Raw genomic sequence first — 18,144 nt, forward strand, 5'->3', positions numbered from 1 at the left:
TGTTGACATTAGTTGTTGAATTGACATTGAATTTTGGCTTTGAATCTTTTCAGTGTAGACTGGCACAAGTACAGTTGTTTCATATATTCTTAGGTTAGCTTAACATGTAGCTTTAACATATTTCACCCCTTCTCCTTCAAATACAGATGATTCAAAATTAGAACTAGCCCTGCATTACTTCCCACTGAATACTATGTGTTTACACTTAAGTAAACTGCACAGTAAATGCTTTTTTGTCTTTAAATATATGTGTTGATGAAAGATTTCACCAGATTATCCCAGATATGTGAGAGCTTGTAAATAGAAACATATCTATGAATCTCATTCTGAATTCCAGAAGCAGAAAGCGCCCTCTCTCTCTGTATCTGTCCGCGGGGAACGCCGCTCCATCCGTGGATGTGCAACTTGAAGTTTATTCCCAAACAGTATTTGTAAGCGTGCTTTGATTGTGACCCACTCAGACGCTGTTGTATTAATTCTTTCTCTCTGAGCCGTTTGCTGTCGCAGGAAGCTGACAGGGCACCTGAGCGCGGTTTCAGAGACAGAAGCTATTTTGAGTCGCGAGATAAAACTAGGCCCCATCCCACGTTGTTTTCGCGGCGGGTGGTCTCTGTTCCCACATTGTCGGGGATTGTTTATTGAGGGAGAAGGCAGGGCCGCTGCCAAGCGCGGTCTGTCAGAGACGAGAGAGCGGTCTGGTTATGACACAGCCTGTCGCATGTGCGTGCGCCTTGGGAGGGGCGCGTGACTGCGGCTCAAACGCTACTTCTGACATTTCCATTAGACACAGGGTTATGGATCTGCCCGGGCCAGGTGGGTACAGGAGAGCCATGGCAGTGTCACAGCCTGTCTGCTTTAGCTGCAAGGGACACATTACTTAACCTGCCACAGCAGCCCCGCTGACATTTGAGCCGAGACTCAGGAAACAGAGCACTGAAGGAGTCCGTTTCACTGGCATTGTGTTAATTTACCTTTTTCCTTATGGATAATGAAGACACAGCGTCCTCTGGACTGCCTGGAGGTTTGTAGGTGTTTGTAGGTGTGCGATATTTACCATAGATAGAATTTCCAAAAAAAGGGTTTGTGAAGCCCTTGAGCTTTGTAAGGGAACTGCAGAGGGTTTGTGAGTTGATGAAGAACTAATCAAATAGTGTAACACGAGAATATTTATCGTGGTCATGAATTAATTAATTGTTCCCTTGTTTAAGTAAATTGGGCCTTGATAATGAAAACATATGAGTAAATTTAGAGTAATTTGCGCTTAAAACAGACCTTCCCGAAAACGCTCCTCCAAATTCACAAATGCTTGGTAAACATCAGATTTGATAGTGAAAAGTGTATGTTAATGCAGTCCAATCTTTAGTAAATACGTCATGCGTACACACTCATTCACAATTAGCATAATCCACGCCTATGAATTATAACTGCGTAAATTACATGTCCAGGAACGCAGTGGAAAGTTTTGGACTCCCTTCTCAGGTTTGGCTCCAGTATATTGCATAAATGCAAAAAAAGACTAATGGGCCATATGCCTAACAATAAATATCTAACTAATGTCCACCAAAGCGTTTTTAGCCAGCTGGAAAAAATGCCAGACACTTGTATGAAAACAGCCAGCTGGTGGCGCTTGAGAATGCACAGTGATTTTTCCAGGTGAGACGTTTTGGTTGCTATGATCCATGGCAGTAATGTACTACTAGAGTCTCATTTTGAAGAATATTAGTGAATATAAAATAAAAGTAACTAGCAACTGTCAGGAACCTTTCAGAAACCATCTCCGTCCAGACTACACAACCGAAAATGCATGTCACATGACCATTCATGCAGGTACAACCATAGATATGTATACGTAGATGACCTATTAATTAGATGGAAGACACATCTACTTGTTTTCAAGTCTCAATTTTCGATGAATTGCGTAATCATAGCAAAAGTTATGTGTTTTAAAACCCAATCTTCTTCTTTGTTGTTCAGTCATTGTAAAAATAGAATGGTTGGTCAATGTAGTATTTGTCCTGCCCCTCCTCCATTAATTGGACGGGTAGGTAAAAAGTGACAGGGACGAGCGCTGCATTTTACCCAAAGTTGAAAAAAAAAAAAAAAAAACAGGTCAAAAGAACTTTATTTAAAATAGTATTATGGCGGTGCATTAAAATTCAGTATCATCAGTTTTCTAAAAAGTACACAGAATGTTTTACGCACTATTTGCATGTTGTAGGGATCAGGTGTAAATTTATTTCATACCAACTAACATTTTGAAAGTTTGAAAGAATCTGAAAGTTTACGTCAGATTGGCGTTACAAACGATTTACGCAAACATTCATTCTGCTTGTGCTTCATGAATGAGGCCCAGTGCACTAAATCATTTCTTCATTTTAATAAATCATTGCCAAAAATTAAGAATTTTGCTTTACTAATTTTTAGTAAATTGAGGACACATTGTACAAATTTGTTCCCTAGTTTCAGTTAAATAATGGCAATAAATTAATAATTGTTCATTTTAGTACATTGTGGAGACACTACACTCTACACAAAATACCTTGTTCAGTGAACCTAAATAAATTAAAGTAAACTTTTCCTCGCAATTAGTTCAGATTCATACACCAAGACTAAAACAAGTTCAGTTAAACAATGTTTAGTTGGTTCAACAAAACATTATTTGTTTAATTGAACTTGATTTTGTCTTGTTGTATCTGATTTAATTGCGTGGAAAAGTTTAACTTACTTAAATTCACTGAACAGGGTGTTCTTTAAATATTAAGCAAAAACACCCACTGACATTCTAATGGTAAAGTATTTTGCAACACATGTGAAACATTAAGAACAATTTCATTCATAGTTGCAATATATAGCATAAGAGTTGAGCAAAGAAGACTGATCTCAGAACTGGCATAGCATAGTTATTGTTCACTGAATGAATTATGAAGTCAGTGAAGCTGACAGCACCCTAATCATGAGCGCTACTATTCTGCACAGTGGTAACTTCAAAACTTTTTCTAATCTCCAAACCTCTTCTAAATCTCAAAAATTACTTACCGTTACATGTATAAGAACTCTAACATGTAATTTTCTTTGATTAAAACACTTAAAATGACCACTTTTTTTCAACACGTTTTCCTCTTAATGCGATCCAATGCAAAGCATGTTGGGAACAAAAATGATTCATGTAGTCCCAACACAAAATGATTAAGCTCAATATTTACAAATTCAAGTGGACTGAACATAATGGAAATAAGTTAGGTAAGAAAATGTCAAGAATGTAGTTGTTTCAAGTAAGCTGAACAAGCATTAAGCATTTTTTTTAAATTATGTGTAATGTACACACAATGTACTAATTCCTACATCTGTTTTGGACCAAAAAGTACAATTTTGTTCCCTCATTTTAATTAAACCTTGCCAACAAACTACAAATCCATTCTTTTGTTTTAGAAAATCAACCACTTTGTTCTAATTCATTCCTTTGTTTTAGTTATATCATGTTCACAAGTGTGACCCTAGACCACAAAACCAACCAAAGGTCATTTCTTTTAATTGAGATGTATACATTATCTGAAAGCTGAATAAATAAGCTTTCCATTGGTGTATGGTTTGTTAGAATAATATTTGGCTGAGATTTGAAAATCTGTAATCTTAGGGTGCAAAAAAATCAGAATACTGAGTAAATCACCTTTAAAATGGTCAAAATGAAGTTCTTCGCAATGCATATTTCTAATCAAAAATTAACTTTTGATATATTTAAGGTAGGACATTTACAAAATATCTTAATGGAACATGATCTTTACGTAATATCCTAACGATTTTTGGCATAAAAGAAAAAAAATCGATAATTTTTTCCAATACAGTGTATATTTGGCTATTGCTACAAATATACCCTTGCTACTTAAGACTGGTTTTGTGGTCCAGGGTCACAAATTAAGAATTTGTTTCTTTGTTTTAGTAAGTCGTGGACGCATTGTCCTAGATTGTTGCCTCATTTAAAATAAATCAAAATGAGGGATCGAATATGTACAATGTGGCCATGAGCACCTGTGGTCGTGCACGCTAATGGACTATAATTTGAAAGGCTGTGTGTTTGGCTGTGCACATACACTAAAAATATGTTTCAAAACTGAAGTATACTTTGAACTTAAGGGGTTTAGCTGTCAAAAAAAACAGGTTTCCTAGCAGGTAGTCATGCTTTCTGTTATAAATACCTCAACACCTCTACCACAATAGCACTCAGGTAACAGCATGCTGTTCCAGCCAGGTGTTGATAGGCACAGGGGCATTAGTCATGATAAGGTCAGGCTGTCAGTTCAAGACTACACTGTAATCTTCCCCGACTCGACCTTTAGACCGTAGATTAGCTCCATTAGTTCTGCTGGAGTGACGTAGCGGCGAGCGAACTGTTGGTGTGGTAATTTACCCGATCCTGAGCTGGAGTAGAAATCCTCCTCTGGGCAGCGGCGCTTCTCGGAGCTGAAGTAATTCACTGCGACTCGCCCTTCCTAAGTGGCGGGCCGGCAGGTGGGGACGTCAGACACGTCGCAACGCGAATCACATGCTACAGCGGGCGCGCGTGGGTTCCCGAGGCAAAAACATGCACCTGAGTTCATACGTATCGAAACGGAACGCAGCCCAGCGTGATGAGTTGAGGCTGGCTGTGCCTTTCTGTTTTCCCCAGAGCCGCACAACATATAAAAGCCATGTGCTAATGCAATATGAGGGCCGAGATGTCAGACGGTGAGTAATTGCGGACATAAAGGTGCTTTGAGAAATTGCTTGTCAAACAATTTGGTGTTTTATTAGAAGTAGGTGCCGTGCCATACAAGGGGCGTCTACTGGAAATGCACAAGTTTCCACGGCTGCTAAGAGGTGAGGCGGTTCCTCAGAGTTTGTGGTCCCAGGTTCCCACAGTAATTAGCCGTGTTGGAGCTTGGTCTGCCCTGTCTGTGCGGGACCGGGGCCCAAATGCTGCCGCTAATGAGAAAGGAGTGTTTTGCCCCTTTTATTATTTTTTTTTTCCGCTGGATTGGCTTTACGGCAATGTTAAAACTGCAATTATCGCTTGTCATCACAGTGTGTGACAATTGCCAGCCTTTGCTCTGCCCTAAAAAGTAATTTGCAAGCGAAAGTCTGACAAACTCCTTTAGGATTCTAACACGTCCTCGTCTCACCTCCCCCTCTTTATAATTTAAGGACAATTATCAACTATGTAAAGAATAAATCTGCTTTCGAAGGCTTTGTGTTAAATTCGTTCTCTGTGTGTGCGCTTACATGTGTGTGGATGTGTCCTTGTGGCTGCTTTACAGTTCTGTGAGTGAATGTGGAGCCGGTGGTGAAGGGAGCAGAATCCCGTGAAGCTCTTTGAGTGTCAGGCAGCAGGATTATTGCCCCGGGCAGCTCCGCAGGCCAGAGGGGGTGGCTGAATCAGGCAGGAGTGCAGGAGGCCTTGAGTTTACATTCAGCCATGCCCTCGTTGTACACAGGAGCAGCTGGAGCTCCATGAGATGCTACCGCAGCCAAACAAAACCACCGGGCTGGTTTTTGGCGTTTCTGGAATGATTTTATAAACACACATGCTAAACCTCCCAGCGGAAAAAAAAAATACACTGTATGTAAAATAACGTATATTTTGTCACCAATACACAATCATTAACTCCTTGAGCGGAACGACTTATTTGCCTAGCGGTTTGCTTTGTGATTTGCATACGTGAACACTTTGCAAATTACCATAATGTTGCCGATTACAATTTGTAATTTAGACCCTGGTCTAGTTTTGCACTCTTTGATGTTCAGATGCACCTGTTTTGATCTTATCTGTCAGAGGAGCAGTCGAATTCAGAATTCAGCATGATAGTTAAACTCTCGACAGAAGTTGGTTTCCAGTGAAGCCTGGGTATCTGGCACTTTCCATGAAGTGGGAACAAAACAGGGCATAAAATTTCTGAATTTATTCATGTGTTTATTTAATGGTCAGTCAAAGTGGTTAATCTCAAGAGGTCAAATTAAATTTCTTATGAGCTGATTTATTTTTCCGTTCATTTTCTGCAGTTTTCTAGAAACAAACAAACATCAACATTTATAGACTTTAAAAAGAAATGACACATTTTGTTATTGAAAAACTTGATTAATGGAGGTTAATCTAAGAAGGTCAGCCTTTTATATGAGCAGTTTCATTTTCTATTTGTCTTATATGGGATTTTCTAGTAATAAACTTTTAAATAAACTTTCAAAATGAGTTAAATTGAAAACAAAAAACACAGTGTTGTGAATGGGTACCATTCCATAACAGGGTCAAATATTTAACTTTCAGAACAAAAATTTACAGATAATGTACTCACCCTGTTGTCATCCAAGATGTGTCTTCTTTCTTCAGTCGTAAAGAAATTGTGTTTTTTTAAGGAAAACATTTCAGGAATTATCTTTATATAGTGGACTTCTATGGTGCCCCTGAGTTTGAACTTCCAAAATGCAGTTAAAATGCCGCTTCGAAGGGCTCTAAATGATCCCAGCCAAGGAATAAGGGTCTTATCTAGCGAAACGATATATCATTTTCTTTAAAAAAAAACGTTTATATACTTTTTAATCATAAATGCTCGTCTTTTCTAGCTCTGTGTGTATTCTGTGCATTTCGGTTCAATACAGTTAGGGTATGTTGAAAAACTCCCATCTCACTTTCTTCTCCAATTTCAAAATTGTCCTTCATCGCTGCAGAAGTACCCGACCCAGTGTTTATAAAGTGAACATGCAAAGAAAGTCAAAATCAAAACAAAAAAAAATTAGATGGGAGTTTTTTGACCTATCCTAACTGTCTTGAACAGGACTGAACAGAGTACACATGCACATGGCAGAGCTAGACAAGACGAGCATTTGCGGTTAAAAAGTATATACATTTTTATTTTATAGAAAATCATCGATCGTTTCTCTAGATAAGACCCTTATTCCTCAGCTGGGATTGTTTAGAGCCCTTTGACGCTGCATTGAAACTGCATTTTGGAAGTTCGAACTCACGGGCACCATAGAAGTCCACTATATGGAGATAATTCCTTAAATGTTTTCCTCAAAAAAAAATTTCTTTACGGCTGAAGAATGAAAAACACATCTTGGATGACAACAGGGTGAGTACATAATCTGTACATTTTTTCATAACATTAAACATTAAACACTGGAAAGCGAAACATGGAGCTGTAATCATAACAGTGTACAAAAATGATTAAAAGCGCTCGCTGTTTTACTGCCTCTAGTGTTCATTTCTTTTGGAAACTGCAGTGATATGTACTTATTTCATGTCTTGCGAAAAAACTTCCTCCATGTACATTTTTGTCATGAGACCAGGTTGTTATTTGATATTCATGGAGCATTTCACAGCATGATGGACATGACTGGGCTTTAAAAGGCCTTTGTGTGAGTTTTCAGGTGAAGGGAGTTTAGCAGTGTGACAGAATAGATGATCTTCATGACACAACTTAATCTGGTTTCCCAAATAGATGTCATCTCCCTTCAGAAATGACTTCAATCCATAGTGAAATCACTTTTATTTTTCTCAGAAGAATGTGTGTGCATGTTGTTGTTTCCTGTATTGTTGGACTCTTTTTGAAGTCTTTCCGTATGTTGGTGCACACCAAATAATTTTCATTGTTAATTGATCTCATGAGGCGTATTTAATAAAAAAAAAGAGCTATAACTGCTGATTATTGTGAACTTTCAGTGGATATCAGTCTTCCTCCCAAGGCCATGATCAACCTGAGCCAGGCAAAAAGATCAATCTTTGGCTTCTTTATACTTTGTGTCCTTTTGCGTCTCAAGGTTGGGCTAAAGGGTTTGTAAACGCTTTGAAGTACAGGTTAGTTAAGAAAGAAGCTTCTTCAGAAATCATAAAAGCACATTATGAAGATCAATAAGTACTGTGCAGATTCATGTTTATTTCATTGGGCAAATCCAAGCCATGCAACACACAGAACAGCGATTTCTGCAGTATTCAGGCCTAGGGAGTTGAACTTCTCGAGTGTTTGAATTTTACGGGAGAAAGATTCAGACCATGTCCATCTTTTGAAGAGTAGAGAGGTCTGGGTGGAATTGGAGGCCCTCTGATTTCTCTTGGCTAACAGCTCAGTTTTGAATTTGTGAGTTTTGAAGACTCAGTTGAGAAATCAATCCAGAAATCAAAGTGATTCATGTTCCACTTCTGTCGTGCACGATGTCTTTTGCTTAGAGTGGCAAGGGCCAGGCCAGCCGAACTTATTTTCTGATACGGGAGAGCTCTCGCTCCTCGAAAGCAAGTGCAATTTTGCACAGCATTTTCCAAAACTACTCCCAATCTTTCAAGGCCTTCTTTAGCGGAACAAGTTGAAGCCTTATTTTTGACTGCAGGCCTGAGGACAACAAATCAGCAGTGCGAAAGTGATGCTTTAGGATACTTCCAGTTTTTATGGTTTGTTGATATTTTTCGGTACTGGATTAAAACAATGAATACATGTTCTAAACAATATATATATATGTATGTGTATATATATATATATATATATATATATATATATATATATATATATATGTATATAAAGATTTTAATTATTATCTTTTTTTTTTTTTTTTTAAAGCAGCCTCTCATCAAGTCTGCAGTTATTTGATCTAAAATACAAGAAAAAAGTAATATTGTGAAATAGTATTACATTTAACATTTAACATAAATCTGAATTTTTAGCATTATTACGTCTTCAGTGTCATATGTCTTTCTGAAATCATTCTAACATGCTGATTTGCTGGAAACATTAATTTTTATTATCAATGTAGAAAACAGTTTTTGCTGCATTTTTTTTTTTGTGGAAACCATGATGCACTACAACTCAAAAGTTTGGGGCAAGATTAAAAAAAAAAGATATTTAAAAGGCAAATAAATGAATAAAATCCTTTTATTCAGCATGCTCAAAATTGCTCTGACAATCCGTATAACTATAATAGTACAAAAAATATATATTTTAAATAAATTGTGTTCTTTTGAACTTTCCTATTAATCAAAGAATCCTGCGGAAAAAAATCTATCATGGTTTTCACAAGAGCATTAAGATGCTGTTTTCAACATGGATAATAATATGAACCATTATTAATGTTTTAACAACAACGATAACTGATAATAGCTGTGTACCAATCAGCATATCAAAATGATTTCTGAAGGATCATGTGACACTGAAGACTGGAGTAATAATGCTAAAAATTCAACTTTGCCATCACAGAATGAAATACAATTTTAAAATGTTTTTAAATAGAAAACAGTTCTTTTAAATTGTAAAAATATTTTACAATATTCATGCTTTTACTGTATTTTTGATCAAATAAATGCAGCCTTGGTGAGCACTTTTTTTCAAAAACATAAAAAATCTGAATTATTCCCCAATTATGAGCTATTTTAACAACGCTCACTTTTTTGTGAGCCGAGAAGAAAAATGTTCCAGCCGCTACATTAATCTGCCACGTGTTTCTGTACCTGAGGTAGCTGCTCACTTCGCTCATCTCACGTTGATGTAAAGCACGGGAATGTTCGAAGAATAACAATAAAGTAATCTTGTTTCCTTTGGCTTTTGACCAATTTCACCGTACCGTTGGAGGCTTATGACACGCAATTTCTAAACACCTCTGAAGCGCTGTGGTAAAGTAGTCCTTTGACAACAAGACAACAGAGCTGATTGCCTCTTGCACAAAAGGCTCCTCCATTTCTCTCTCTCTCTCTCTCTCTGTCTTTCTCTCTGGAGGTGGTAAGGATGCTAGAGGGCCGTTTTTTTAATGAGCTGTAGCATCAGCAGCACTCAGGCATAAATTGCTGACACTGTTTACTGCAGGCGTTTTGCTCCTCTCAGCTGACCCTTTAGCTTCCACAGCCACAGTTAAATAAAGCTGCTTCTGCTCTTCCACAGGTAAGATATTCAGACAGCATCTAAATCCAGCTCATAAAGTCTAGATTAGTTCACCATTCGCTTCGTCGAGGATGAGCATAAAAGATAAGTGAATATTCACCGTATTTAAAAACGGAGCATATTTACTTTCATTGCAAATGTCTCACGTTTTATTGTGCAGAATTCATAACAACTCGTTTTTCTTGCTACTGTATACATAATTGTTAAAAAGTTTAGTGTCTGTAGGATTTTTCCATGTTTTTGAACAAGGTTTCTTATGCTCACAAAGGCCGTGTTTATTTTATAAAAATAACAGTACGATTTTGAATGTTCTTAACAGAAATCTCTTCTGCTTACCAGGCCTGCATTTTACTTGATCCAAAGCACAGCAAAAGCGGTAATATTGTGACACATTTTTACTATTTAAAATAACTTTCTATTTGAATATATTTAAAAATATAATTTATTCCTGTGATCAAAGCTACATTTTCAGCATCATTACTCCAGTCTTCAGAGTCACATGATCCTTCAGACATCATTCTAATATGCTGATTTGCTGTTCAATAAACATTTCATTGTTATTATTATTAATTATTTAAAATAGTTGAGTACTTTTTTTCAAAATTCCTTGATGACTAGATTTTGTTTCAAGCAAGGATGCTTTAAATTGATCACAAGTGATGATAAAGACATTTATAATGTTACAAAAAAATTCCATTTCTGATCAGTGCTCTTCTTCTGAACTTTTTATTCATCAAAGAAACCTGAAAAAAAAAGAATCTACTGCTGTTTTCCACATGATAATAATAATAAATGTTTTTTTGAGCAGCAAATCAGAATATTAGAATGATTTCTGAAAGATCATGTGACTAGAGTAATTACGTTAAAAATTCAGCTTTAAAATCACAAGAATAAATTACATTTTAAAATATATTCAGATAGAAAACAGTTATTTTAAATATTACAAAAATTATATATTTTTTACTGTTTTTACTGTACTTTGAATCAAATAAATGCAAGCTTAGTGACCAGAAATTACTTCTTTAAAAAACCTTAAAAATCTTACTGTTCAAAAACTTTTGACTAGCAGTGTACAGTGATCTATAAAAGCATTAATGTTCAAAAGTTTGGGGTCTTTAGGATTTTTTTATATGTTTGAACAAGGTTTCTAATGTTCACAAAGGCTGCATTTATTTTATGAAAAATATGTTAAAAATAATAGTAATATTGTATTATGATTTAAAATAACTGTTTTCAATTTTAATAATCAATTTTTCATTTTTTTTTTTTTTTTTCAATTTTATTCCTGTGATGGCAAAGCTGAATTTTCTGCATCATTATCCTTCAGAAATAATTCTAATATCCTGATTTGCTGCTCAAGAAACATTTCTTATTATTAAAAACAGATTCTACTGATCCCAGACTTTTGTGCAGATTAATTTGGTTTAATTTTATCATTTTTAATAGTTATTAAATAAAATAACCCTGCTCTTACTGTGCACAATTCATCAATGATTCTTCTAGTTATTCTGTGTTTAAAAATATATATATATATATATATATTTTCTTCTATACAATCTATACTGGATTTTTTTTTAAAAGAATTCTGTTATTGTATATACCCCACGAAAAAGCTGAATGCCTGTGCTCTGTGGACACAAGAAACCATTTCTCTTCAACAAGACACTTTACACTTCCTGAAATGATACCCTGGGAAATCAATTTCATGCAAAACTCCTAAGAACCCATCTTGGTATATATGTTGCAGTATTACTCCAAGCTTGAGTCCCTATCAAATAAGCCGTTTTTTTTTTCTGGTAACTTTTGTAGTAGGTTTCTAAAGGGCAGTAATACAATAAACCCAATCAATCTTACATGTTGATCTTGTAAATAACTTCCCCGTCATCTTGCTCTCGCTCTCATTCTCGCTTGGTTTCTTTTCTCTGAGAGCGTTCAATGCCCTGCCTGCATGCTGTTTTTCTCTCCCTTTGTTACGCTCAGAATTGACGTCTTCTGGGAGTGATATTTAAATCTGTGTCCAGGAAATGGAACCGCAGGAATCCAATAACAAAATTCATTTGTCTAGATTTGACTTGGGGTGCTTTGCCCACTGCGAGGGGATGCGCCAAAGCTCTGAATGTAATGATTGGATTTATTTATCTATTTGTGGCTCTCATTAGAGGTGTCCGTGGATCCTAGAGCCCCTGCTGTGGATATTGGTCTGCTTTCATGAAACACAACTGCTGGGTCTCATAAACAAAAGATGCTGTGATGCCTCGGATGGAAACGGTGATGTGTATTTATCGTTTTGCATCTGTTTGTTCGTATGAAGATTTTCAAAACGTGGATAAAACGGCAAAAGTCCTTTTACGTAAAGGTCATGCATTACAAAAGCACTAAATTACTTGCATTCATTCAAAGTGGCACACATGCAGACTTGCCTTTCAAACACAGTTCTAGAATAATGTGAATAAAAACAAATCTTTCGAAAGACTCCTTTAAAAAACATTCCATATTAACTCTTTGATTAGTCTGAGTCCAACACAAAAGCTCTGAAAGCAGTGCTGTTCATTAGTTGTGATTTTCTTCACACTATGTGGGAGAGTCTGGACAACATCTTTGTTCAACTTTCACATATTCAGACAGGTCAGCGGTGAGAACGACTTCTAAACGCTGCCACTTTTGGAAGTTATTGCAGATGCATAATATTTACGTTCCCGCTCCTCTGTAACCTAAACTTTTAATGAAGTTTGCAAGTTATCATAAACTTTGAATGTATTTATTACTTTGTCGCTGGAGGACTGTCTGTGACATTTCATCATTGTGCACTGTCAGTTTCATAAGTATTTGAAATGCCAGGGCAACTCTGAAGATCACTCCAAAACACTGAATAAATGTGGGAATTATTGCCTGCATTCTTCTCCTGGCTCCCACTCCATCCTTCATTGAAGTAATAGTTCATAAAAATGTGGTCATTACTTGCTCTCCATCATTTGTCAACATTTATGCTATGATTTTCCTATTTATGATAAACAGAAAAGGAGATTTTTAGCAGAATGTTTGCACTGCTCTTTTTTCAGTGAATGGGACAGATGTAGTACAGCTTTGTCAAAATATCACTTGATTCGTCTTCGTATGCCATATTCGAATAAACAGAAATTAAGTTTGACAGCTGTGGTTGAGGGAAATAAGTTGTGAGTAGGGTTGCAAAATTCCGGGAATTTTCAAGACTGGAAACTTTCCATGGGAATTAACGGGAATATATGGGAATTAACAGGAATTAATGGGAATTAATGGGAATTATTGGGAATAAACTGGGAATTTGCAAAATTGCAGGAACTGGGAATGTAAATGTAGATGAGAAGAAAAACTTGCAGCATAATCTTGGATAAAACAACCAGGTTTAATGCAATTTTAGTTCAATTTCTGACCTACACACTGCTCAGTCACATGCACACTGCTTACTGCAGGGCTGTTAAGGCCACACACCCTACATCCACTGTACATTCCTCTATAACATGCACAGATCAAACTATCAAAATATATTATGGTTAGTGTTCATGTAAATTACATAAATATTACAAAAATATATATGTTTAAAACTTCCTTGTGCTGTGTGTAAGCTACTGTGCAACTAAACTATGCCATTGTTAAAACAAATACACTGACTGAGCAAACATTTAGGTGAGATAATAATAATTTAAAAAACAGTCTAAAAACAACCCTCCCCCACACAGTTCCCCTAGTAGTCACCTAAGGGGGGAATTCCCCCCATTTTCTCTTGAAGGCACAGTTGCTGCATTTGAGCCCAAGGGCGACATCTAAATTTTGATATTACTTATGTAAAGTAAGTAAGTTTAGGTTAGTTTAACTAGCAAAAACCAAAATGTTTATACAGTATATCTCATGTCCCAGTGTTTATACAGTAGCTGGCCAGTAAATCAGATATGAACAATCTAAGCTAGTTAGCATTATTTCATTTACTATTTAGGAAGTATCATGTGCTAGCTAGCTTAAGTTGCAGTGCTATTCCTTATACCTTCTGCTAGCCAGTTTCATACAGAAGTACAGAACTGGTCAAAAGTTTGGACACATTCCTATTTTTAATGTTTTCTGAACATCTCTTACGATTTCTTATGTACATCAAGCCTTCATTTATTTTTCGGCAAAAATACAGAACAAAACAGTAATATTGTGAAGTATTACAATTTAAAATAATGGTTTTCTGTTTTAATATACTTTAAAATATAATGTATTGCTATGAAAAAAGCTGAATTTACTACAGTCTTCACTGTAACATTGATGTAATCCTTCAGAAATCATTCTGAAATGCTGATTTATCAATTTTGGAAACAGCTGTGCTGCTTAATATTTTTTTTTAAATTCCCTTTTCTTACAGGATTCTTTAATGAAAAAGAACAGCATTTATTTAAAATATAAGTCCTTTTTTAACAGTACAGTACTGTTCAAAAGTTTGGGGTCAGTATGTTTTTTTTCAATACTTCTATTAAACAAGGATGTGTTCAGTTAATAAAAAGTAATAGTAAAGACTTATATTGTTAGAAAAGATTTCAGTTTTGAATAAATTATGTTCTTTTTAAGTTAAATCCAGGAAAAAAAGCATCACAGATTCCAAAAAAATCAAAAAATGTCATTTTTAAAATTTGTATTAGTTTGCATGCATGTCAGCTTATAATCAAACAAAATGTTGAAATTTATATTTGTTTATGATACAGCTTCTCTAAATTTCTCCAAATTTCCCATTAATTCCCATAAATTCCCATAAATTCCTGTAAATTTCTGTTAAATTTCCAAATTGGAATATTTCCAAAAAAAGTTTCCATGGAAAGTTTCCGGAAATTTACCGGAAATTTTCCGCCCCTTTGCAACCCTAGTTGTGAGCAATGACTCTTGATGAAATTTCTGTCTGTTCATATGACTTTAAAAGACTTTTTTCTGAAGCTTTAAAAAATGGAATATTCTGCATTACTTATTCAATGATGGAAAGATCATACGGATCAAGAATGCCTTGGGAACCCTGGTTATTGAGACTTGTATACCTTAATATAACGTAAATGATGCCTCTTGCTGAAATATGTAGTTGAAAGCCCGTGAAAGATTTACGTAAATTAAAAATCCACATTGTTTTTTACATATTTTGGACTGTGGAAGGTGCCATTATTTTGATGACGTCAAGTGGTTGCACTCGTTGAGCGACTGGTGCTATCTGTTGATATTTTTACCACAACACAACTCTGAATATACAATTCGAAAAATAAAATACAGATATGTTGACCACAGCTACTGAAGGAGCTTACAGGTGAATGGATATAAGTGTCGACATGTTTACATCCTGCCAGGATGGCATCTAGCATTTCTTGTCTCTGCTTTTTGTAAGCTCTTTCAGGAGCTGTGGTCTACTAAAAGCCTCAAAGGCATCAGGGTGGAAAGAACAAAGACGCTGGTCTTTAGGAAGTTTTATTCATCCACATTTATCTTCTCATTCTTTTCTGCTAGGAAAGCAGTGAAAACGTACATTGCTTCTCTTGTTGCCCTTTGATTAAAAATGACAACCGAAAGCCGCACTGTGTGGCGTCATATCAGTATTTCATTTTCCGTTGGTGTTAAAAGTAGCAACAGGTAGCACCATTCGTTCACAGAGTGCAACCGTTTCACGTCATCAAAATAATGGGGCCACCCATAGTCCAAAATATGTATAAAGTGATGTAGATTTTTTAAATAACGTAAATCTTTCATAGGTTTTCTACTACATATTTTAGTAAGAGACATTATTTCTGTTACATTACAAGCCATAAAAGTTAATACCCGGGGTTCCTTTTAAAGACTTTCAAAAGTTCTCAACTATTTGAATGCAACAAGCTAGTTAGTGTCACTTACAAACTACAGTGAATAGTGTAGTCAAAACCTTCAACAAAAAACAAAATTAAGCACAGATGCTAAAAATAATAGCAATTATTTTTAATTTTATGGATGAGTGCCTTTACACCACTGTTCAAAAGTTTGGGTTGATGTTTTTAAAAGAAGTTACCTAGGCTCCATTCATGTGATCAAAAAACAAATAAAAGTACACTTTTAAATAACTTTTTTAATTTAATATATTTAAGATGTTATTTATTCCTTTAATAGCAAAGCTGAAATTTCAGCATCATTACATTAGTTTTCAATGTCAGATGCTTCAGAAATCATTCTAATATGCTGATTTGGTACACAAGAACATTTCTTATTAGTATCAATTAGAGCTGTCAGTTTAAAATATTTTAACACAGTTAACGTGCTGGCCTCACCCCCAGACCTGTACATCATCTTATATTTCATAAAATTGACTGTTGACAAATATGACACAGGGCAACAACACCATAAATGCAGTTATGCCCAAAAATTCAAGATACTGGGGCAAAAATGTTCCTGCATGAGTTGTTTCATATTTATATATATCACATATCACACAGTATCACACGGGCAGGAAGCGCAATATGATATGAGTGATGATTTTGTCCCGATCTATCACAATCTAAAATGTGATTTTTTTTTTTTTTTACAACAGTTCAGTAAATAAGAAGTTTGATATTATGTTATATTTTAAACACGATATTATGTGTTCTTGCAGAGAACATATTACCTTTGAAGCCATAGCAGAATTGTTGCACATCTCAGAGCAACACAGCTGTGTTAGATTCTGAATGAATCCACGTTTTAAATGAATCATGTGAACCAATGATTCAAAGGCCCATTCATAAATAGAGCCATTCACCTGAATGAATCAGCCGTTTGAACGAATCAAATATATGATTCATATAGACATTTACCGCCACCTGCAGGCAGATTTAGTTTTGTATTTAGAGTATCATTTCATAAAAAAAAAATAATAATAAAAACATTAAAGGGATAGTTCACCCAAAAACTTAAATTCTGTTATTTACTCACCCTCATGTCGTTTCAAACCTTTCTTTTGTGGAACATAAAAGAAGGTATTTTGAAAACGATTGGTAACAACACTGTTTTGGTTACTAATGACTTTCATTGTATGAACAGAAAAATTCTGAGATGTTTCTCAAATTATCTTCGTTTGTGTTTCATAGTTTACGTTAGGCCGTGGCAGCCTGAATGTTTGTGTAATAAATTTATGCTGAATCAAATAACATATTTCTTTCTAAAGCTACAACTTGAATAGAAAGTTCGAAAGAACAGTATTTTGTAACATTATAACACCATATAACCAAAAGCACATTTTATTAAGAACGTTTTTCATGTAATGCTATTCTCTTCATCTTTATGTGTGTGTCTTGGCTGTGTCTATTTTTATTACTCCCAAGAAATTTCAGGTGAAATCTCAGAAACAAAGGTGAAATTCAAATGACACACAACTGAGAACTCCATTAAGCCTGCTGCGCAAACAAAAGTAAGTTTTAAGGCTAAGCTTTTTCAACAGAACTAAAATCAAGTGTGAGAATTGGTGTTAACTTTAAGCAGCAAAATTAGACAGCAACATACAAAGAGAAAATATATGCTTGGCATCTCAGCTGTGTTACAGCGCCATCCCGCAGAAATCCTGCCACATCAGTGGAAGGCCAAGTGCTATTTATGAAAGATGCACCTCGCCGTGCTGCACTTTATTGAATTTAAGACAAAAATCGACCAAAGTGGTCTCGGGAGATGCGCAAGGCTCCTCCGTTTCTCTGATGTGTCAACTGTTTTCACATTAAAAGACCAAAAAAGGTGAGGGAAAGTGACTGTTGAAAGGACTAGATGTTTATTTCTCTGAGAATCTTCTGTGAATATTTTCTCAGAGAAATACATATTCGCTTTCTATTGATGCTCTTATCCGCTTCCCCCGTACGGCAAAAAATAACTCCGTCTGTCTCCGTCTGTCTCCGTCTGCAATTTAATGAGAAAGGTAACACATACTTTTCACCTCCCGTATTGAAGACTGCTTACCTTCAGGGCACTTTTTCATTTGCACCTCATTCTATTAGACTTCAAGGTGAACAGCCGTCTGCGAGCGGCCGTTCCGGGGCTCCGCCGAACCTGTCACCCGGCGCCGGAGTGGTTCGTCGTCGGGAAAGTTATTTTGCCTGCTAAGCCGAGTTTCCGTGAGCGAGAGCGGAGTTTGAGGAGCTTCGGCTGCTAGCCGCCAACTGATTTATGGTGCAGATGCTGCAGTCTTGTGGATCTCAGCAGTGTCATGTTCAGCTTTCCTAACTGTGAGGCACCTACTCGTACTTCTGTGTGTCACTGCACTTTATTAAGGATTCCA

The 18,144-nt window shown here is 36.0% G+C and overlaps 1 protein-coding gene across 4 annotated transcripts in view; it reads left to right on the forward strand.

The window, feature by feature from the left end:
- kirrel3a (kirre like nephrin family adhesion molecule 3a) overlaps window positions 1-18,144 on the forward strand; it is a 178,222-nt gene that overhangs the window by 82,487 nt on the left and 77,591 nt on the right. Inside the window, exon 1 of one of the 4 annotated variants that reach the window (XM_051120607.1) lies at window positions 17,958-18,091. The exons of the other annotated variants lie outside the window; for them this stretch is intronic. The gene's annotated coding sequence lies outside the window, so the exon portion shown is untranslated. Of the gene's footprint in view, window positions 1-17,957; window positions 18,092-18,144 lie in introns of those variants that run through there. 4 annotated transcript variants of the gene reach the window in all.

Source organism: Labeo rohita, chromosome 10, assembly GCF_022985175.1.
Source record: "Labeo rohita strain BAU-BD-2019 chromosome 10, IGBB_LRoh.1.0, whole genome shotgun sequence".
Taxonomy (NCBI): Eukaryota; Metazoa; Chordata; class Actinopteri; order Cypriniformes; family Cyprinidae; genus Labeo; species Labeo rohita.